Source organism: Elephas maximus, chromosome 18, assembly GCF_024166365.1.
Source record: "Elephas maximus indicus isolate mEleMax1 chromosome 18, mEleMax1 primary haplotype, whole genome shotgun sequence".
In the NCBI taxonomy this organism is placed as follows: Eukaryota; Metazoa; Chordata; class Mammalia; order Proboscidea; family Elephantidae; genus Elephas; species Elephas maximus.
In genome coordinates, this window is record NC_064836.1 from 30,174,129 (window position 1) to 30,198,048 (window position 23,920).

At 45.6% G+C, this 23,920-nt stretch overlaps 1 protein-coding gene across 5 annotated transcripts in view; it reads left to right on the forward strand.

Moving 5' to 3' along the window:
* The window catches only part of TIAM1 (TIAM Rac1 associated GEF 1), a 438,421-nt gene that overhangs the window by 142,522 nt on the left and 271,979 nt on the right, over positions 1–23,920 (forward strand). Inside the window, exon 1 of one of the 5 annotated variants that reach the window (XM_049858602.1) lies at positions 12,662–12,775. The exons of the other annotated variants lie outside the window; for them this stretch is intronic. The gene's annotated coding sequence lies outside the window, so the exon portion shown is untranslated. Of the gene's footprint in view, positions 1–12,661; positions 12,776–23,920 lie in introns of those variants that run through there. 5 annotated transcript variants of the gene reach the window in all.

A 23,920-nucleotide genomic window follows, 5' to 3' on the forward strand; every position in this document is an offset into this window, starting at 1 on the left:
AAATCGAAGGGCTTGCTAACTTTCGGGGGTCACAATTATTACAGTTATTATGTCATTATTGTTGTTGTTATGGTGTCAGGGTAATGGGATGAGCTCAGCTGGCAAGATTAGTGACTAGACCATGCCGAGGGGTTTGGATTTTATCCTGGAAAGTGACTTAAAGGTTTTGTTTTTATCAGTGAAGCAAAGTGATGTCATCAGAGCTGCAATTTTGTTGAATATCTACCAAAAAACAAACAAAAACTACGACTTTTATTTTACATTAGAAAAAAGTTATTTTAGGATTCTATCTTTTGTATCATACACTTAAGGAGCTCTGGTGGCACAGTGGTTAAGTGCTCAGCTGCTAACCAGAAGGTCAGTGGTTTGAACCACCAGTGGCTCTGCAGGAGAAGGAGGTGGCAGTCTGCTTCCTTAAAGATTACAGCCCCGGAAACCCTATGGGGCAGTGTTAACTCTGTCCTGTAGGGTTGCTATGAGTAGGAATTGACTCGAGTGCAGTAGGGTTTTTTGGGGGCTAACACATATTTTGGGGAGGACACAATTCAATCTATTACACCAACTTACTTTCTAAAAAAAAAAAACGTTGCGTCTGTTAGTCTAGGAGAGCAGAGTACGAGAAGCCTTGTCTGAATTGCACAGTGGCCGGTACTAAGAACTCTGCTGCCTTTCCCTTAGCATCGGGAGGCTTCAGTCTGAAGGGTTTATTCTTATCCTTTGGGATGAAGTATCTCTTATTAAGCTGACTTTCTAACAATTAAGGACTGGGGGAAGGTGTGTGCTTTGTACCTAGGGAGAATCACTGGATGGGCAGTGTGAGTAACAGGTAAATCACCCTCTCCTGGAGCGAGGACTCGCTAATCACAGCAGCAATGAAATGAGAGGGCTTGTTAGTTGACGTGGATATAGGAATGGGTATTAGCTGTTGCAGTGAAAGTTAGCTCATTTGGTGCAAAGTTCTCTATAGCCACAATCATTCCACAGAGTATTTTGGGGTATTTTTTGATTGGAAGGAGCCAATTATTCACAGTGTGTTTTTTTTTTTTCTCCCTACAAGAATAATTTTAATTTTATTTGGTCACTTCTAATCCTAAGAAAAAGGAGCCTTGTTGGCACACTCGTTAAGAGCTAAGCTGCTAACCAAAGGTAGGCAGTTTGAACCTACCAGTCGCTCTGCAGGAGAAAGATGGGGCAGTCTGCTTCCGTGAGAGTTACAGCCTTGGAAACACTGCGGTGCAGTTCTGCTCTGTCCTGTAGGGTCTCTATGGGTTGGGATCCATTGGTGTGGTTTTGGTTATGACTCTATGCAAAGCAGAATGTTGAGACTCTCTGTGTTGTAGCTTTTGACAGTATGCTTTACTAAAGGATGTGAATGAGGTTATGAATCAAATCTTATAGCAAATTCCACTGATTTCTGAGTTTTAAGTCTTAAGTCTTTGAAGAATGGCAGAGCCCCTGGGTGGTGCAAACAGGGTTGGAGGTTTGAATCTACTCAGAGGTGCCTCAGACGGAAGGCCTGGCAATCCAATTTTGGAAGCCCACAGCCATTGAAAACCCTGTAGAGCAGAGTTCTACCGGGAAACACACACAGCGTCCCCACGAGTCAGAATCAACTTGATGGCAACTGGTTTAGTTTTTTGTTTTGGGTTGAGAGGATGGACCATGATCGATTTCTCTTCTTCCCCGACAATCAACCAACCAATGCACTGACTTGGTTTTAACATAAATCAAAGTTACGTTTTCATACACCATCAAATTAAAAAACATACATTTTCCAACCTAAAATGAACTACAGTGTACTAGGCTGTGTTTGTGTGCTTGGCTCTGCCGACAATAGTAGGGTCCCGTGGAGCCCCAAGGCCACGAAGGTGGCTTCTCCTGTGTGGTGTGGCGTTACATCTCTGCCTGGGCCACTCAGAGTGTCGAAGAGTGGTCCCTGGAACCAGCATTGTACCAGCGTCACCTGGGAGCTTGCTCGAAATGGCGATTCTCGAATCCGCCAGATCCGCTGACCAGAATCTCGATTTTACCAAGATTGCTGGGTGATGCTTATGCTTATTTAAGTCTGAGAAGGGTTGCCATGGAGGAAGCTGACCTGCTTGGCCCGCTACGCTTGACCTGTGCAGTACCCAGCTCTTGGCTGGCAGTCAAGTGCTTAACCACTGCTCCACCAGGGCTCCTTATCCCAGTGATAAGTCCCCTTTATTGAGGGCTTACTGGTGCCAGTCACTGTACTTGAGTGCTTTTCATGGGTGACCTCATTTAATCCCCACTTTTTTTTTTTTTTTGGTTACTGAAGAGGAGGTCCCTGGGTTTGTGCTGGGTAATAACCTACAGGTTGGTGGGTTGAACCCAGCCAGAGGTGCTGCAGAAGAAAGACCTGGCGATCTGCTTTTGTAAAGATTACAGCCAAGAAAACTCTGTGGAGCAGTTCTACTCTGTAACATATGGGGTTGCCATGAGCGGAGTCAGCTCAATGGCAGCAGGTTTGGTTTTTTGGTTTCCACACAAGAGAAACGAGGAGGCTAAAGGAGTTTAGTCACCTGCCCAGGGTCTCAGATGAGGTTGAGACTGAGCTGACCCCAGAGTGGAAGCTTCTACCCAGCATGCCTTGGGGCGCTGGCCAGCTCTGGTGGCCCCGACTCTAGGCTTTGGTTGCCCGTGTCTGCGGGAGCCCCTGGGACTCACAGAGAAGAGCGTTTCTTCTCACCTTCGCCTGTGATTCCTGGAATAGACCGTGCAGTGGGGGGCCGAGTGTCCCGAGACACAGCTGGGCTTCAGAGCCATCTGCCTGCTGTGTGACCCTGTCCCCTTTTCTTTACCTCAGCTGCACTAGAAAGAGGGACAGTTCTGAGAAGCAGCATCACCCTGCCCTCTCCAAAGGGCTGCTTTTTGAGTTGTGCACAGAGTCTGAGCTGTTGGTGTTTGTGGGGTGCCTTTGTTCTCTGGCAGTGTGTGTGTTTCCTGGGGTGCTCCACAGAGAAGGTTGTTTCTTGATTTCCTTTCATTTGAGGTGACCCTTCTAACTCCCCGTGGGTTTCATCCCGGGCCAAACTCATCGCTAATCTTTCTGGCAGTGGCTTCTGCAGCGGTGGCCCGAGAAGGCTCAGAAGCTGCCCTTTCATCTGAGTTGTGTGCTCTCTCATCAGTTCCTGCTGCTGTGCTCATACGCGGGTTATAGCTGCTGTATCAACCCTAGCAGCAGCCATGGACTCTGCACGTGGGTGCAGCAGAACCTTCTGCCCTGGGTGACCACGTGCCCTCCTGATTGGACCCTCTGCTTTGTTTTGCCCTCCCACCGATCTGTCTCCAAACAACAGCCAGAGTGCACCTTTTATTTCAGACAGTGTCACTCAGCTCAGGACCCTCCTGTGGCTTTTCAAATCCCCTGGCATAAAAGCCACTGTGCTTATAGGGGTTAAAGGGCTGGCAGGAGTGGCCCCTTCCTCGCCTCCCTTCCACCACTTCCACCCTTGTTCACTCCACTCTGGTTTATCGCCAGGCACGCTCCTGTCTCAGAACCTTTGTAGTTGCTGCCCTTTCTACCTGGATTCTCTTCTCTGAGGCAGCCACAGGGAGTGCACCCTCAGCGCCTGCAGGTATAGGCTCTAGTGTCTCTTGGTCAATGAGATTGTTCCTGATTATCCTGTTGAAAACTACCTGGAGTCTGTCTTCCACATCCCTGACTGTACAGAGAAATGTGAGTCCCAGGGGCATGCCCCGGGACTGTAGTTGTGAACTTATCTGCAGGTATTCTGGAACATAGGTGTTTGTTCTCTGCCGTCCTCGATGGCAAGAGCTTGCTTCTTTCTGCATATGGTGGTAGAATCCCAAGTAGACAACAGGCATTTCATTGCTGTGACTTGTTTTGATTCGGCTCTGGACCAGGATTTGCTTGGGTCATGTTAAATGTAAATTTGATCCAGGTGTCCCAAATAGTTGACGGAGCCTCCCAAATTGTAGTTGTTTTGGAAGATCTCCTAAGTTCAAGCCTTGAGGCCATTGCAGGGTGTTAAGTCTGTTTGTAGAATTTAAATCTCTAATCAGTGATAGGTTTTAGCGAGATATGTGTGTTAAACAATTTCCCAAGTTTATCTTGGCTTTTTGGGAAATATTTAGGCCTCAAAAACCAACAGAAGGTTTTGGGGCCTAGATTTCAGATAGAATGAGAACATCTCTTTATATATCCCAGGATGCAGGTTGGTAGCTTTGAAACTATTTGATACACTCTAGGCAGATTCCAAGGTGAGGTTAAGAGTATATTCGGACCACTTACTCTTTCCCTGACCCAAGCCGTGATATTTTCAGTTGCCTCATATGCATGCAAAAGCTGAACAATGAATAAGGAGGACCGAAGAGTTGATGCCTTTGAATTATGGTGTTGGTGAAGACTATTGAATATACCATGGACTGCCAGAAGAACAAACAAATCTGTCTTGGAAGAAGTACAGTGAGAAAGTTCCTTAGAAGTGAGGATGGTGCGACTTCATCTCACGTACATTGGACATGTTATCAGAAGGGACCAGTCCCTGGAAAAGGATATCATGCTTGGTAAGGTTAAAAGGTCAGTGAAAAGAGGAAGACCCTCGACAAGATGGATTGACACAGGGGCTGCAACACTGGGCTCAAACGTGGCAATGACTGTGAGGATGGCGCAGGACCGGGCTTTGTTTCCCTCTGTTGTACGTGGGGTCGATTGAAGTTGGAACCGATTTGACAGCACCTAACAGCAACTCTCTTTCCCAGTGTTTTAGTTGAATTTTTTCATTTCTGCTTCCGTATGTCTTTCTCAGTTGTTTACTGTGTATACAGCAGTGGAGTAAGTGGGTGCTGGGGTGTTGGTGGTTTTTTTTCTTTTTAATAATATTTTATTGTGTTTTTAGTGAAAGTTTACAGAGCAAGCTAGGTTCCCATTTGACAGTTTCCACACAAACTGTTCAGTGACATTAGTTACATTTTTCACAGTGTGTCAATGTTGTCTTTGTGTTATTTGTTCATTTCTAGTGCTCTAGTTTCCCTGCCCCCTTATTGTCTCACCTTTAGAGTAACTGTTGACCTTCTGGTCTCATACAGTTGGTTTTTTTAGTAGAGCACCAGTTGTACGGGCAATCTCCTTTATTCTGTGTGCCACTCTGCTATTTCATGAAAAGGTGGTCTTGGGATAGTTTAGGTTCAAGGCTTAGAGTGTTGCGGGGCAATAGCCTCAAGGGGTCCTCTGGTGGGTACTGGTGATTGGTGGTCACCGTTTTCAAGGGGCTTATGGTTTGCTGGAGAGATAGACATGATCCTAAGTGACTGCAGTATAACCTAATCCTCGTACATATCAAATGAAGTGTGAGCGAAGCGGGGTGAAAGCTCAGAGAAGGAGGTAATCACATTTGTCCAGGGATTAGAGGTCACTGTGGGACACACAGCATTTGAGGCAGACCCTGCATGGAGGTAAAAGTTCAGCAGTAATGCCTGGGGAGGAACCCTTGTGGGTAGGGAAGGCATACAGGGTTGGACGAGCTCTATTAGGGAAGAGGTGGGGTGTGAAGGTGCAGGACGCAGTAGAGGAAGAGAACTTGCCATATGGGGCTAGGGGTAGGATTATGAGGGACTGTGTGGGAGACGGAAACCCTGGTGACACAGTGGGTAAGAGTTCAGCTGCTAACCAAAAGGTCAGCAGTTCAAATCTACCAGTCGCTCCTTGGAAACCCCATAAGGCGGTTCTACTCTGTTCTATCAGGTTGTTACGAGTCAGAATTTACTTAACGGCAATGAGTTTTTTGTTTTGGTATGGAAGAGGAAGATAGAAGGTTCATGGATTTATGTTGTAGACTTTTTAAAGGTAAGATTTCGTTGTGGTTAGCTGCCACTGAGGTGACCCCTACTCATGGCAATCCCATACAGAGCGGAATGGAACTCTTGTGATCCATAGGGTTTTCCTTGGCTGATTTTCAAAAGTAGATTGCCAGGCCTTTCTTTCTAGCCTATCTTTGTCTGGAAGCTCCGCTGGAACCTGTTGAGCATCATGGCAAGCCTCCACTGACCAACAGGTGGTGGTTACCCATAAGGTGCTTTGGGAGGGAATTGAACCTGGTGCCATGCATGAAAGGTAGGAATTCTACCACTGAACCACCACTGTCCCCCAAAGACAACACTAAGGAGCTTGAATTGATTAGCCGGCAATGAAAAACCACTGAAAACCTTTTAGTAGGGAAGAACGACACGTGATTTGTCTTAGAAAAATCACTTGGGGGCACAGTTCTGCTCTGACACACATGGGGTCGCCATGATTCAGAGTTGGCTCAGTGGCAACTGGTTTTTACTAGTGAACTTTACTAAGAATTTCTAGTTTCATACTAAGTGTTTTAAAAAGGCATGTTATGCAGGAAGGAACTCTGTCATTCTTTGGAGCCTCACGGGTAAGAAAACCTAAACAGAGGCTCCTCCATTTGTTTCATTTTAAGGGCTAATTTGGTTATAGTTTTACTTGCACAGGTGGGAAGAGACACCCCTCACTGGGAGAACATTTCCTGTCTTTCAGGAGCACCCTGTTCTAATTACTTCCTGCCTTTATGGGGCCATTCGGCCTCACAGGGCTTTTTCAGGGGCCATTTGAGGAACGATCTTCAGAGCAGTTGGCTATTTCAAATCAGTGGTCACCTTTCTACCTCCTGGGGACCATTGTGTTCGCCTACGCACATTGGAGATCTCTTCATTTGTGTTGATGGATTTGTTTGGATGTGACCTTTCCCAGTTCCTCTTTCCTGGGTTCTTGCCTGCTGAGGAAATGATCCTCAGATCCCCTCCATCTGCGCTGGTGGCAAGAGAAGAGAGAATTTCTCTTTTCTGTGGTCCAGTTCCAACCATGCAGACACCGGTCCTTCACTGGCTCACGTTGTTCTGGTTGGTATCACTTCCTGACAGAGCTTTTCTTAAGTCCTGGTTCTGGAAGTCATCAAGTTGGAAGTGAGATGGGGAGGAGGCGGTGGAGGGTCCTCAGCTGACCTGGGGTGATTTTATTGATGGTGCATTTGACGCGTAGGAAGGGCTTTTTCCCCACCTCCATCCCCAACCGGCCCTTAGACTTGGCCTTGTTCGTAAGAGTTTCCCGTTTGTGGTTGATTCACTCTGAGAGCTTTTCATGTCCTTTGGGATTCTTCACTGTTAGATCAGAGAAGAAAAAGGACAGCTTCTCTTTTAAGTCTGATGAAAACCATCTGAACAAGACCTACATACATCTGCTGTCAATTTATACTTTTCTTGTGGACGTTTAACTGCTCCCCTGGTTGTTAAGGAAATCCATATAAGGATGGGAACCTTTGCATTGGGACCCTCAGATCACGCGTCTTCACGTTACAAAGAAGAGGAATTCTGACCATTCGTGAGGCTTGTCAAAGTTTTCCTTGCAGCTCTGGAGTTTTCTGTCTTGTGCTTTCAGAGTGGCAAGCCCCTGGGCTCCTGAGTGCTCTGCTCCCATGAGGGATGAAGGGAAGAGTTTAGGAGCCAAGTCATAACTCTCATTTAAGGCCTTTGCCATCTGCCCAATGTCATGTTTGCAGTCACTGTAAACTTGGAGGAATGCTCCCCAAGCACGGCTTCCATCCACCTGGGCCTAGGGTTGTTCTGCGGATTTCCAGATCGTGACTTGTGCAGGTGACGTAACCCCAGCTGGTGTTGCAGAGGGACTGGCCAAGTCAGGCTCACAACTTTGGGATTGAAACTCCATCTCATTTAGAGGCAGAAACCCTGTTGGAGGAGACCGTGTCTGGCTTGTTTGTGTTTGCTTGTTCTTTGCCTCAGCCTTCCCAGAAACTGGGACCTGGAGCTGCTGTTGAGTGTAAACATGTATGTGATGAAGGGACTGACAAGCTCTAGAAAGTAGGTCGTCATCAGCTTTGTAAAAAAAAAATTAAATTTTTCTTTATAGTGGTAAATATACATAACACGACATTTGCCATTTCTACATTTTTTATGTGTACAATTCAGTGACATTACTTGCATCCGTGCCCTGCACCCATCACCATGATTCATTTCCAGATTTTTTCATCATCATTTTTTGAAGGAACAGCATGATAATAAATTTTACAATATTCCCATCTTGGGTGCACAAGGATAGGGGCGTGGTGAGGAGAGGATGGTGTATCTACAGTGAGGTAGGCAGAAACAGGAAGCGGTGTACAAGCCAGGGGCGGATTAGTGTAGGTGAGGAGACCTTCCCATCCAGAGACAGAAGTGTCTGAGAAAGGGATGTTAGAATATCGTATTTTCTCAAATACATGTAGTATTATCATCCTGATTCATCAGAAAAGCAGATGAAACATACTTTCTAGTGCTGCCTGGTCCCTCGTTGTTAGCTGCCGTCCAGTCAGCCCCCAGCTCGTGGTGACCTCATGCACGATGCCCAATGGGATTGGACCGTTGTGATCCACAGGGTTCTCATTGACTGATTTTCTGACGTTGATCACCAGGCCTTTCTTCCTAGTCTGTCTTAGTCCACTGAAGCCTGTTCAGCATCAACACACAAGCCTCCACGGACAGATGGGTGCATGAGGTGCATTGGCTGGGAATTGAACCTGGCTCTTCCACATGGGAGCCCTGGTGCCTCAGTGATTAAGAGCTTTGCTGCTAACCAAAAGGTCAGCAGTTCGAATCCACGAACTGCTCCTTGGAAAGCCTATGGGGCAGTTCTACTCTGTCCTACAGGGTAGCTGTGAGTCAGAATCGACTTGATGGCACTGGGTTTGAATTTCTTCCGCATGGAAGGCAAGAATGCTACCACTGAGCCATCCGTCATTACATACACTCTTATACTTGGTATTGGGAGTTGGCAGCTGTGGTCTGTGGGCCAAATCTCACCCCTCTCCTGTTTTGGTAAATAAAGCTTTATCGGAACCTAGCAGTGCCCATTCATTTATGCACTTTCTCTGCTGCATTTACACTAGTGGTAGTTGTAGTCTGAGACCATGTGACTCACGAGGCCTGAAATACTCACTCTCTGGCCCCTTACAGACAGTGTGCCAACCCTGCTCAGTGTCTACCTGTACCCACGCAGTGAAATCTGGGGTGTCCCTTGTATTTAAAAATTCTGCTTTTTAATATTTGCTGCTTATTTTTTTAAAAAGTCCACTCATGGCTCCTCCTTGTTGCCCTCCAATTAGCCTCCAGGTCATTTAGGACTCTCAGTGGGCTCTACTTCCCTCTTGAGGATGTTTGGAACTGTGGGGGTGGGGGAGAGACTTCCATGATTGGGAGCCACCACTACTGGCAATTCTAAATACACCCTGGTGGCAGGACGGCCATACCCTAAGTGTCAGGGGCATACCCACCTTGAGGAGCATGGACCTATAATTTAAGATTTTCATGGGATCTTTCCACAGATGAAGATGTGTTTGCTCCTCAGTGTTTTACGCTCCAGGTGCTTTCATGCTTTCCTGTGCCTTAGTGTTATTGGTTGATTGGTGTCCCTCCAAAATCTGGTCAGAGCCCTGGTGGCGCAGTGGTTAAGAGCTCCGCTGCTAACCAAAAGGTTGGCAGTTCGAATCCACCAGCTGCTCCTTGGAAACCCTAGGGGGAGGTTCTACTCTGTCTTATAAGGTCGCTGTCAGAATCTACTCCACCGCATCAGGTTCAAAATATGTGTAGGAACCCTAATCCCTATACCTGTGGTTGTAATCCCATTTGGGAATAGGATTTTCTTTGTTATGTTAATGGGACTGTATCAGTTTACATTGTGTTTTAAGCCAATCACTTTTGAGATATAAAAGAGCAGATTAGGCCGAAGTAAGCAAGCACTATTGGGGGAAGATAGATGCCTGAGGTGGAGATTTGTGAGACTTCTACTGCAGAAGCTGAGATAAGGGTTTTCTTCCAGAGCTGACAGAGCCTTCCCCCAGAGCCAGTGCCCTGAATTCAGACTTCTAGCCTCCTAAACTGTGAGAAGATAAATTCCTTAAAGCCACACCCACTTGTGGTATTTCTGTTACAGCAGCACTAGGTAACTGAGACAGGTAGTGTAGTTGCTGTCAGACTGAGGAGACTGTCAGGTGCCTTATCCGCCTGGCTCTGACGGGGACGTCGTGTGCCTGTCGACTGGCTGACACGTTCTCTCTCTCTGACTCCTACACCCTCAGTCCTGCCTGCTGTGGACTCTGATGACTCTGCTTTATTCAGTTCCCAGGACAGGATGTTCTTTGATTTCTCTGGCTGCCGGTGGAAGTGCTGGAGGAATCTTGGACCTTTCTTCCTCTCTCATAGGAATCCCCAGCCTTTGTAAATCCTGCTTTGGAAAGAAAATAAATGACTCCTCAGCTCTTCGCCCCCTCACCTGGGGCCAGGCTGATAGCTTTCAGCCAGAGGAAGCCAGCTGGGCCTCTCCCACCAAAGAGGGAGGCCCAGGAGAGGAGAGGTGTTTCCTGCAGCCCAGAGAAGCCCCCAGGCCCCAGATGAGAAAGGTAGGGGGCGGGAGGGGAGGGTGGGCTGCAGTGGGACAGGCATAGCTATGGTCCCAAGGTGCCTGGGAACAGCAAAGCCCAGGCTGTGCATGTCCTAGAGGGGCGTCAGGGGTGGGTGGAACTGAGAATGAGGGGTCAGAGTGGTTGGCACCATGAAGTCGGGGTGCAGAATGACACTGGGCAGTGGAACATCAACCCAGAGAGATGTGGGGAGAAGTAACTAAGAGCGGAGGTGAGCACCCCGAGAGTCAACCCAATTTTAAGATGTGCAGAGAGACCCAAGAAAGGAGAAAGCTTGGGCTTCTGCCATTGGGTGAGGGGGTGACGGACTTGGGGGCCAAGGTATTTAAGAAGAGGTCCTTAGCATCCTTCACACTGGGGAAGCCTAAGGGACATTTGGGTGACTCAAATAATGGGGGCTTGGGTGGCCAAGAGCAGTGGGGCTTAAACTTGAGCGAGCAATAGAGTCACCTGGAGGGCTTCGTAAGATACACGTGCTCCAAGCCTGGAGTTTCTGAAGTAGCAGTTCTGCAGTAGACCAGAGGTTTGCACTTCTAACAGCTGCTCTTGCTGCTGGGGCCACACCTGGAGAACCATGGCCCAGTGCAATAAGAGTGAAGCCCGCTGTTGTTAACTGCTGTGGAGTCGACCAGGCTTGTGGCCACTCCATGTAAGAGAGAACAAATTGCTGCTTGGTCCTACGCCATCCCCATGATCAGCTTTGGATTGGACAGTTGTGATGCACAGGGTTTTCATTGGCTGATTTTCGGAAGTAGATCTCCAGGCCTTTCTTCCTAGTCCACCTTAGTCTGGAAGCTCTGCTGAAACCTGTTGAGCATCATATAAGCCTCCACTGAGGACAGATGAGGTGGTGGCTGTGCCTATGGAGATGCATTAGCCAGGAATCAAACCTGGGTTTCCCACATGGAAGGCAAGAATTTTACCCCTGAGCCGTCATTTGGCATCCTCAAAACAATAAGAAGATGACATCGAAAGCCACTTGTATTAAGAACACTAGTTTGAGCCCAATCAGGTTGATGACTGTGTCAGAGTTTATAAGTTCTGCAAAGGGTTAAGCTAGTTCAGCCACAGTACTATTGAGCAATAACACAATCGTAGAAACTTTCATTAAAATCTAATTCCTCTGCATTTTGGGAATTTGTTCACTATAAACAGGAAGAGTGTTTCAGAGCTGAGCGTTGGCTCTTTATAGTTTTGAATCTTTTTAGCTGACTGGGTAGAGAGAGCCCTTCATTTGAACTTTTATTTATAAGAAGATAATTCAGCAGTTTGAAATGCTTCTTTGCTTCCACCATCCAGGGTTTTCTGCTCAGTATCAAGATGTTGGTATTGTTGGTCAGTGGGCCTAAATCGTCACTTGATAAAAACTCATTTCTTTTTCTTTCTACCTGTAGCCAAGAAACAAAACCAAACCAGTTGCCATTGATTCGAATCTGGCTCACGGTGACCCATGTGTGTCAGAGTAGAACTGTGCTCTGCAGGATTTTCAATGGCTGAGTTTTCAGAAGTGGATCACCCACAACAAGTACTTGATATTAAGTTCTGGCTTAAAAAAAAAAAAAAAGCTACAAATGTAAAAACTAGAAAATAAATCAAAGACTGTTAGACAGTCAGGTGAGTAACAAAAAGAAGTATAACTATATGCTTCCAAAGACTTCCTGGGTAATGGCAGACTGCTAACCTAAAGGTTGGCAGTTCAAACACAGCAGTGCCTCGGAAGAAAAGCCTGGCAATCTGCATCTGGAAAGATTACAGCCAAGAAAACCCTAGGGAGCAGTTCAGCTCTGTCACACATAGAGTTACTGTGAGTTGGAATTGACAGCAACAGATTTGATTTTTGTTTTGTTATGTGCTTCAAGAATATCCTGAGTATTCTGGAAATAAACTCTAGGTCTTTAACAGGACAGATGCCTTTACCTAAGGAAGGGCTTACTTTCTTTGAGGGAGGGAGAGCCCTTTAAAATGCAAACGTGCGACACAGTTAATGGGTGTTCACTTCAGGCAGAGCAGTCATCCATTGATTCCTTAAAAATCTTTATAAGGCTTAGCTTAAGTGTGAGTGACGCCTTTGAAAAGGAGAGCACTGGAGACCGGCCCTTAGACTTGGAGCCTGTTCCTGATAGCTCTGATGGGTGACCGGCTTCCACCTGGGTCCCAACCCAGCACCAGTGGTTGTGAGAATGCCTCTCTCAGGTCTGAAGGTTCAGGCTTCTTGGTCCTTCTTTGAACGCTATGTTTATTTACAGTCGTTGGGATCTTGGCCAAGGCACTTCTGTGTGTTTGGTCTCCCCAGCTGCGAACGTCGCTCTACCGAGGTGTGTGAATTAATCAAGTGGTCCGAAAGCCCAGGACGAGAGATTTTCCGGGGCGCCAAGAGGAATCGTAACAATATGAAACAACTCTGGGGGCTTTAGCAGCTTGATAACTTGGCCTCACACACACAGGAGTTGGAATCCTTGCACAAAGCTGGCGTGAAGAATCATGCTTCACGCCCTCCGCCTGCGCCTGGCAACATTCCAGGAGGACAAGGCTGGGAGCTCCTCAGAGTTGTTTCACCGTGAACCCGGATGTGTTGTGGGGTTCAGCTTTGCTGGGTTGTTTGTTGGGAACCCCACTCTGGTTCACAGGGGTGGGTGTCCATGATGGAGAAGGGGGCGGGAGCAGACTTGATTACAGTGCCTGGCTGGGAACGGAGAGGCCTGAGTCTCCGTGTTCCTGGGTGGTTTGTCATAGATCAGCTGTGGAACTTGACTAACTCTTCTGGCGGTCTAGGCTTTTGTGGCAGACAGTGAGCTGTGTTCCCTGTATTTGGGCCACTTGCTGACTTTTAAGGTGAAGGGTGAGCGACAGAGGGCAGGGTGATACTTACCCCTGTGACTTGGCGCACTTCCCTCTTGCCAGGGTTTGGTGCAGACCTTTAGATTACTGAGTCTTTGGGAATCACTATCTGGGACTCAGTTTCTGCCTACGACGCTCAGGTATAAGCTCCTTTGTGTTGGGGTCCCCTGCATGGGAGCGGAGAATTCCATCACTATACCACCACTGCCCCATGGTGGGGTTGGGCTGAGGAATTTACTTTCTCTGACTCTTTGAGGACGGTGTGAACTCAGCCCCCTTGCGGGCTGTCCCTGCCAGGACTGGGGTCATGTGTTTGGGAAATTGTATCTGCAAGCTTTGGAGGTCAATATCAAAGTATTAAAACCTAGGAGGAAAAGGAAACTGTTGGATGTGGGCAAAACTCTGCCAACCAATAAAAATGATGAGTTTTTTTTTTTAAATTGATTCACAAGAAGTTGAAAAATAATACATAGGAAGGTGCTGTGTACCCATCACTCAGGCCTCCCCCAATATCTTACATAACTATAGTTCATTATCAAAACCAGGAAATTGATATTGACTCAATACAATTAATTAGGCTAGACCTTACTGAGATTTCACAAATTTTGCAAGCATTTTTGTCTGTTTTTAGTAGGTCTTTGTGTATAATTGGACCACTGATTTTTGGGCGGCAGGAAAACCTCTGAGTAAGGCTATATGATAAATACCTTATAGACACCTGGGTTTAGCACAGCACCACTCTCTCCTGAGTGTTCGTAACCCAGCCAGCAGGTGTGTGGAATGTGAAGCTCAGCAGCCGGGTTATGGAATAGAAACTCAGCGATTTGGTTGTTATCAGTTATGGTCTTGAACTTTTTCGGGGGGAAGGATATTATCTTTGCTTTTGTTGCCTTTTCAGACAGAGGATATTCAGTTCTAGAGAGAGAGGAGAATTCAAGGTCACTGTGTCATGTTAAGTTCTCCGGGAGGGAATGATAAACAGATGTTACTTTCCTTGGACAAGGGAGGGGTTTTGATTAATCAGTAAAAGGTATGGACTGATGGGACTCAGAGATCATGGCTGCAGTTTCCTGATAACTGTGAGTGTGAATTTTTTTCTGAAACGACAGCCTGTGCTGAGCTGGGGGTAAGTGGTGCCTTCCTGGCTCACCTCTGCGATCCCATCACGCCTTGTTAAAACTCCCAGTTAGCCTCTGTCACTCTCTGCCCTGGATTTGAGCTATTTGTGGGGACCCTTCTTGGCTAGGCTATGGATTCTTTGAAGGCAGAGATGTCTAGTTCATTTTTTGACTTTTCCCCTACTCTTTTCCTTCCTGTATCAAGCAGGGTGCTTTGAGCATAACCAAAACACCCATCACTGTTGGCTGATTCCGACTCATGGCGACCCTATGTGTTACAGAGTAGAGCTGCTCCGTAGGGTTTTCAAGGCTGTAATCTTTATGGAAGCAGATTGCCAGGCCTTTCTTCTGTGGACCTGCTGAGTTGGTTTGAACCACCAACCTTTAGGTTAGTAGTTGAATGCAAACCCTTTGCCCCACCCAGGGACCGGCTTTGAGACTAAGGGCTCTCCGTTCTCTTGCCTCCAGCAGTTTCAAAACTATGCCTTATTCTAGCTTTACTTCTTTATATATTTAACCAGATATCTGTTTGCACGTTATGTGTACTTGAAATTAACAAGGCTTAACTCATGATGGAAACCCTGGTGGCGTAGTGGTTAAGAACTGCAGCTGCTAACCAAAAGGTCAACAGTTTGAATCCACCAGGCGCTCCTTAGAAACTCTATGGGGCAGTTCTACTCTGTCCTATAGGGTCCCTATGAGTCAGAATCAACTTGATGGCAGTGGGGTTTTTTTTTTTTTTTTTTGGTCTTTTAGCTCATGATAGGAGCCCTGGTGGCACAGTGGTTAAGAGCCTGGCTGCTAACCAAAAGGTCGGCAGTTCAAATCCACTAGCTGCTCCTTGGAAACTCTATGGGGCAGTTCTACTCTACCCTATAGGGTCGCTAAGAGTCGAAATTGACTTGACAGCATCAAGTCAAGTTGGGTTTGGTTTAACTCATGATAAATTATTATGTAGTTTTGAATCATCATAGTTTAGGCTGGCCTTATTCTGCGGTTCTCTCTGGATAGTCAGAGAGCTTGGTATATTTTCTTCCTCAAAAAAGCTGTGGAAAGTTTTCATTAGTTTCTTTTTGCCCCATAGCATAGAATTAAAAAAATCTGTGTTTATTATACCGAACTGTTAACACTTGGGATAATTACTTAAAATTCTTCTGACTCATAGCTGCCTTTTGGGACTGGGCTTTTCAAGGATGTTGGCAGTGGTCTGTGATTGTGACATTTCCCAGTTGTCAGTGATGTTGTGGGTCCTTCTTTGAGATGTACAGGAAAATCACTCTCACTCACATTTTCTAATGTCGTTGTTGTTGTTAGTTGCCGTTGAGTCAATTCTGACTCATAGTGACCCCCTGTGTGTAGAGTAGAACTACTCCATGGGATTTTCAAGCCTGTGACCCTTTGGAAGCCGATTGCCAGGCCTGCCTTCTGAGGCTCCTCTGGGTGGGTTTGAACCTCCAACCTTCAGGTTAGTAGTTGAGCGCCTAACCGTTTGCACCACCCAGGGATGACTCCTTTTCCAATAGGAGAGCGGTAGGGAGGGTAAACACTATGTCTTAGGGATCGTTTGGTTATAATGAAATGTAAAGAAGCCTTCTTGGATGAACGCGTATAAAAATTGCATTTCTGAAGAGGATACGTAGAAGGGCCATGCATAGCCAAGCATGAGCAAGGCACGTATGTGGGGCCTGGAGTTGGGATATCAAGAAGGGGCGCTGCTCTTCCACCTCTCATTGGCCCGTGGAGTCTGTAATTTTTACTTTTCTCCATGAGGCTCTGCCTCTGTCTACAGACTGGCTTTCTCTCCTAACCTATAGCTTCTTGTAGTCTCAGATTTCCTTCTTGCCAAATGGCCTTGACTTGGTAAACATTGCTGTAGTTTGACACTACACGGTCTTTCATTTAGACAACTATCTTGGTCTCTCATTGTCCCAGTTACAAGTTTTTAAGTAAGACTCAAGATTGACCCCTCTTGAGTCATGTGTCCATCCTTGGCGCCCCCCCCCCCCCGCTATTGCTGGGATGAAGACGCCCTACAGACATTGTGTGGCCCCAGGCTTGTCTAGGCAGGCTGTCTAAGAAGGCGAAGCTGGTAGGAGGCAATGGTTGGCATGGCTACCATATCCCAATAAAGAAACAATTCACCATTGTTTTTTTTGGCTCTAGATTGCATTGGGAAGGTAGGGCCCATTCATTTTTGGCCTTGTGTTCACCTCCAACTTTTCCCAGTTGGAATTTCAGGTGTAAACAGTAGAATGACGAAGAGTTGCAGAAGTGGATACTCTGTTCTGTAGGTAATGAAGAGTTGGTTATTGATGCTGATTAGGGACAGGATTCATTGGATATGTGATGTCACCAATCAATGTTTACTTAAAAAATGGCTTTAATTCATGTCTTTGAATTAAATTAATGCATTTAGATTTTATCTTGTTTTATATGCACTTACTTAGTACTTCTTGTGTTCTCAACCTTGACTTAAAAAAAAAAAAAATATCCCCTGTGCAGTGGTTCCAGTTTTACAGCCAAGAACTTCTGCCGTGTGCTGGAGTCAGTAGTTAACAGGGTGGAGAGAAGGAGAAGAGGGCTGGATAAGACCTACAGGCTCACCTCCGCGCTAACTAGCTGTGTCACCTTGGTAACTAAGTTCTTTGAATCTCGGTTTCCTCAGCTGTAAAATGGGGGTAAAAATAGTAGCCATCTTATAATGTTGAGAGAATACGGTGAGGTGATATATCCGAAGGTACTTTTGTAGGCACTTGGGGTGCATGAGTGAACAAAATACACACAGATCTCTGTCCCTCTGGAGCTGATATTCCGGTGTGCCGCTACCCCTCTGATTTATAAATTTCCTTCCAGTTCTGTAAAAATTTAGGGTTTTCTTTCTTTTTGTAGTTGCAGATAGGACGACGTAGCAGAGAGGCAGGCTTATTTGTCTTATGGAAATTAGTGTGTGAATATACGCTCTCAAGAGATACTCAAAATCAATGAAAATGTCAATGTTCTTTGAAAAAGGTCCATTTTCCGGCAAATGTTAAGTTGGGTTTATTCAAGTTAAGGAAATAAATGAAGCTCGTGAGAGATGTTTATGAGCTGATATCTTGCCTTTGATGGCCCAAGGAATGGCATTCCTACTTGAGCAGTGGTTGCTCATTTTGCTTTTATGAAGGCAGAGTTAAAAATCTTAATGGGTCTTAATAGCCCTAAGTGTCATTCTGAATTTGAGCTTGGACAGTTTCAGATGTCACCTCTTTGTAACTGCAATGGTTTACATATCTCTGGGCTATAATATATACCTAATGACATAAACTCCTCCAGTTATAAAACCTTCGCATTTTGTAGTCTTTACTATGAGAAATAAAAACTTTTGGGGGGCAAGTTCTTTTAGATGGAAGGAAGTATTTTATTTTGTTTTCCCCCCCAGTGGATCCAAATATTCATTCTTCAAGCCAAAGGAAGCAATTTCCTTTTTTTGCCTTGAGATTTGACACAATAATAAACTGTATAAACATGTTGCCGTCGAGTCGATTCTGACTCATAGCGACCCTACAGGACAGAGTAGAACTGCCCCATGGAGTTTCCAAGGAGCACCTGATGGTTAGCAGCCGGAGCCCTTAACCACTGCGCCACCAGGGTTTCCAATATACTGTACGCAGTTACTTAATTTAGTTGACATAAAATTCAAACTATTTTCTTTGTATTTACAGTTTGTTTTATACCCTAAATTCAAATCATTCCTGTTTTAAATGATATAGAGAATTTAAGGATATTCTGGATGAAATTTGAAAGAGAGAACTCCTCCCAGCCACAATAAAAAACAATTTCATTGCTTTATAGACAAATCGTATCTCTACCTGTGAGGGGCATTGATGTCATCTAAAATGTCAAGGAGGATCTATAATAATAGTAAATTATTTCTCTTTATAATACATAGCCACACCCATTGCTTGATTCCGACTCACAGGGACTCTATAGGACAGAGTAGAACTGCCCCGTAGGGTTTCTAAGGTTGTTGGTGGATTCGAACTGCTGACCTTTTGGTTAGCAGCTGAGCTCTTAATCAGTGCATCACCAGGGCTCCATTCAGTCCAAAGGACGGCATAAAAAGTGAGATTGTTTTAAAAATTTCCACACCATCCCGAAAACAGGTGCTTCCTTTGTGAGTTTGAGTGAGTGAATTTATGTGGTCATTTCAACCCAGTTTCAACCCGAGTTCTAAGGAACAAAGATATTTTCTTCGCCCTGAGATTGACACTGGCCTGCAGAAATTAGGAACTCCTGTCGCCCTGGGTCCGGGTGCAGGGGGAGAGGTCACAGGGAAGCCAGCACATTGGGGTGCCTGCTCCTGCTGCAGCGGGGGAGGCTGAGGACCCTGCAGATTCACATAGAGGTGGACTGAAGTGTGCTTGGATACTGATCAGGTCTTCACGGGCCTGTCCATTCTGTAAGTCAGCAGTGAAGAAGTCTGTACTCTTTTGTTCTCCAGGTCTTCACGGGGCCTGTCCATTCTGTAAGCCAGCAGTGAAGGAGTCTGTACTCTTCTGTTCTCGGTAATTGGTCAGTGCTGAAGCCTTTTGCCTCTGCTCTGATCTCCCCTGGCCCTGTCCTCCTTCTGCCCTTCCATTTTCTCTGGCAGAAAGCAGCCCCAACATCTTCACATTCTGGCTTCTGGATTAGAATGAAAGGCTTTCTTTCTGTATAGAGAGGTTTGTTTTACACAGAACTTCCTTTGATGGGGAAAGCTTCCCCCAACAGATTTAGAACATAAAGTGTGGCACCCAGCCAGGAAGGACAGCCATAAATTGTGGTGGGAATGAGGTTTCATCGAGGCTTTGTCCTGTCATCTCATTTCTGGCTGTGCATGGTGTGCTTGTTAAAGCAAGAGCAACTTTGGTGGAATGCTGTAGGCGCCACGTGGAGACCTGCAGTATGTTAGAGTAGAAAGTTGAGGTGTTTGGGCAGTTAACAAAACGTTCTAAAGAGTAGGAATGATGATTACAGATCGATTCTTTTGATTTAGTAAGATAAAGGATAAAGCAGATAAAGGAGCCCTGGTGGCCCAGTGGTTAAAGTGCTTAAACAAAAGGTCGGTGGTTCGAACCCACTAGCTGTTCCATGAGAGGAAGATGTAGCAGTCTGCTCCCATAAAGATTCACCCAAAAAACGTATTGCTATCGAGTCGATTCTGACTCATAGTGACCCTATAGGACAGACTAGAACTGCCTCATAAGGTTTCCAAGGAGCTGCTGGTGGATTTGAACTGATGGCCTTTTGGTAAGCAGCTGAGCTCTTAACCACTAGCCTTGGAAACCCTATGGGATAGTTCCAGTCTGTCCTATAAGGTCAGTATGAGTCGGAATAGATGGCAATGGAATTTTTTGTTTGTTTGTTTTCTGGATAGTTTTACAAGTGGTAAACTGTCTTTCTAACATTTTCTTTGTTTAATCTTTGAGAAAGAAAATAGGTGATGTGATTTCCAGTTCATTTTTAAGAAAATGAAATTTGCTTTCCTGATGATTTTTAAATTTCTAGTGGAAAAAAGGTGATTTGAAGCAAATCTGACAAAATGTCATGTGTCCATTTTGGAGGGGCAGGCACAAAGATGTTTATATAACAGTTTCTACTTGTCTGAATTTTTTTCAAAAGAAAGAAAAATGGTGGGGAGGAGGAGAGAAAGGAAGAATGAAGAAAGCAAACAAATTAAAGCATGGACTCTTAAAAGTGCCTTTTTAAGGCGAAAAAGACCTGCCCGGAAATTTGACACTTACTGTAGGTGTGACTTTGGCCAAGCCAACTTCTCTGCCTCAATTTTGTCGTCTCTAAAATGGGCATGACACAACATGATGAATGTAATCAGTGTCATTGAACTGTACATGTAAAAAATGCTGAATCGACAAATGTTATGTATACGTGTTTTACCACCAAAAATATATATATAAGTAAAAAAACAAGCAGGCATGATCCTTGTTTAGGAGAAGAAATGAGGTAATACCTCTTTAGAGGCAAACGCATAACCTTGTAACCAAATCAAAAAACCTAAATCATTGCCGAAGAGACGATTCCGACTCATGGCAGCCCCTTGTTTTACAGAGTAGAACTGACCTCCATAGGGTTTTCTTGGCTGTAAATCTTTTTGGAAGCAGATTGCCAGGGCTTTCTTTCATGGAGCTGCTGGGTGGGTTCGAACTGACAACCACTGGGTTAGTAGTCGAGTGCAAACCACTTGCTCCACCTTAGTTTATGGCAGGTACCTCAAAAATCTTAGTTCCTTCTCCTTACCGTTTTGATGTTGGGGCACAAATCTGTACCTGAATTGAATACAGATGCCTCTTCGAGGCTCTTCTTCGTATCAGTCTTGCTAGAATGGTGTTCGTTTAAATAGTGCCAATACAATGACCTTTGCATTTGTCTCATCCCACCGTAAAAAGCTGGTAAGACAGAACAAGTTGTTATTATTTTTTCCTTTAACTTAAGCATATTTATTGAGGACCAGCTCAGATCCAGGCAGTGTTCCGGGCACTAGGAATACAGTGGGAATAAGACAGACTGAACTGCTGCTCTCACGGAACCAATGTTCCAGGGAGAGAGAGCTAGTGAAAACAAGTGCCGTTGGCAATAATGGTGTGAAGAAGAATAAAGTGGGGTAAGGGGATAGTGCTGCTATCATGCTGAACAGGCTAGCTTCCTGCCTAAAACAGACTTGGAAGAAAGGCCTGGCGTTCTCATTCCGAAAATCAGCCAGCGAAAATGCTATGGATCACAACAGTCCAGTCTGCAACTGATCATGGGGATGGCTCAAGACCAGCAGTGCTTCGTTCAGTTGTGCACCGGGTCCCATGAGTCAGGGGCTGACGTCACAATGGCTAACAACAACAGCAAAGAGGATAGATAGACCAGGAGATGATGGTGGTGTCTATTTTAGATAGGGTGGTCTGGGAGTACTTACCTGAGGAGGTGTGATCTTGGGTCTGCATGGAGGGAGGGAGCAAGCCTCATGGAAACTGGGGGGAAGAGCATGCGAGGCAGAGGGTACTGCTGGTGCAAAGACTCAGAGAGGGGAGTGAGTTTGAAGAGTTGGGAGACAGTGTGAGAAAGGCAGGAAGGGATGGGAAATGAGATCAGACGCTAAGGTGGGGCCAAATCACCTGTCTCCCTGCCTGGAGGCTCTGTAGTGTCTGCACTTTATTCACATAGGATAGAGAGAGGCCTAGGTAGATCCACAAAACAGGTGCTTTACTTCTCTTCACAGTCATTGTTAGACGTGTCTTGTAGGGAGGATGGAAACTAACAGTCTATCAGTGTATCTGTTATTTTGACTACAATTCCCTTCATATAATAATTAACTGTTAGCTTTAATTACAGGGCTTCCTATAATTTAGTTTAGCACTCTTGGGACCTCCATTAGCCTATATCTCAATCAATTTCACAGCCATTAAGGGGAAATAAGCGTGTTCTTGTCGAGTTTTAAATGGAGTGGTATTTTCACTCTCCAATTTGTTGTTCTTCATTGCTGTCTAGTCGGCTCCGATTTATGGCGACCTTCTATGTGTAACAGAATGAAACCTTGCCGGGTCCTGCGCCATCTTCATGATTTGATATGTTTGAGTCCATCTCTTTGAGGGTTCCCTTTGTTTTCACGGGCTCTCCGCTTTTCCAAACATGATGTCCTTTTCTAGGGATTGGGCTTTCCTGATGAGGTGAGATGCTAGACTGCCTTATTTTCTTTCATAAGGTTGCCCCCCTCTGCTCCAGCACCCTCTGCTGGTGTGCCGATTCAGGTGTGTAGTATGCTGCTTTCCCAACTCTCAGACGGTTGTTAATGAGTTCTGTGCATGTCAAGTCCTTCTTAGAACCTTCTATGTTTGTCTAAGAAAATGTTCAGTTGACAGCCCTGGGAACTCATCTGTCGCATCCCCAAGATGGATGTCTCAGTCAGGATTCACTCTCGTGTCTCGCTCTGTTTCTGACCCTCCTGCCTTCTCCGCGAGCTCATGTCCGTAGAGAAATGTAACCAAACAGATCGTTTGCTCAGTTGAGTTGAGAAGTTCTCCTGTCACAGAAGACGTAGGGATGGTCCTCCTTTTTGCCTCTTTGGCGTATCTGGTGATTTGCTGTGTTTGGATAACCTCAGCCTCTGAGGTCTTGTCTGATTTTCTCTGCTCCTTTTGTGGAGAAAGCTGTCCTGATGGTCATATCCCCCAGAGGCGTGTGCCTCTGGTCTTGGTGGTCGGGGCAGCAGTAACCTGTACCTCAGGAGGCCTGTGGGTTAGTTCACCAGGAAAAGTAGCCTCCCAGACATGGGGCCAGCCCCAGAAAGCTCAGCCTTACTAGTTTGAAGTGATGACTCTAGCTTGTGGGTAAGAACTAGAAACCAGCACTTGTGGGTGAGGAGGTGGAGGGAAGGGTTGCCCAGGGCCAGGCAGCCCCGGTCTTCATAAACATTAGCCCCATATCTGTTCTTGTGTTCTGGGGCAAGCCATGCATGTGAGAGAGAGAGTGTGTGTGTGTGTACGCGTAGAGCCCTGGTAAGGCAGGGGTTAAGAGTTATGGCTGCTGACTAAAAGGTCAGTGGTTCAAATCCACCAGGAGCCCCTCGGAAGCCCTGTGGGGCCATCCTGCTCTGTCCTGTAGGGTTGCTATGAGTTGGGATTGACTCGACAGCAATGGGTTATTATTATGGGTTATATATATGTGTGTGTATATAGATACATACATATACACAATTGTGATAAAAATATTTATACATTATATGTATATGCAGAAGAAAACATTTGCCAATTCAACACTTACATTATTCAGTGACATTGATTACATTCTCCGTGTTGTGCAGCCATTCTCGCTGTCCTTTTCCAAATGGATTCCACCAGTATTTACATAAACTCAGGGTCCCCCTATGCATTACTCCCCCTTTCCCCTCCCCTACCACCCCTGGTAACAACTGACGAGTTTTGGCTTCTGTGAACTATTTGCCTATTTCATGTAAGTGAGATCATCCACTATTTGTCCTTTTGTGACTGACTTATTTCACTCAGCATGATGTCTTTAAGATTCATGCATGTTGTGGCATTTCTTTTTATGATCGAGTAATATTCCATTGTACGTATATACCACATTTTGTGTATCCATTCACCTGTTGATGGACGTGTAAGGTTGTCTCTGGCTATTGTAAACAGTGTTGCAACCAACATTTGGTGTACAGTTTTCTGCTGGTGTCCCTGCTTCCCCTTCTTTTGGGTATGTGCTCAGTATTAGGATTGCCGGGTCATATGGTAGGTAGTTCTGGGTTCAGCTTTTTGAGGACCCACCCAGCTGTTTTCCATAGTGGCTGCCCTGTTTTGCATCCCCACTGGCAATGGTGAGGGCGCCCTTATATCCCTAATTAAGTTTTTTTTCGTCTCTCTTTTTTTTAATTGTACTTTAGATAAAGGTTTACAGAACAAACTAGCATCTCATTAAACAGTTGGTACACATATTGTCTTATGACATTGGTTAACAACCCCATGACATGTC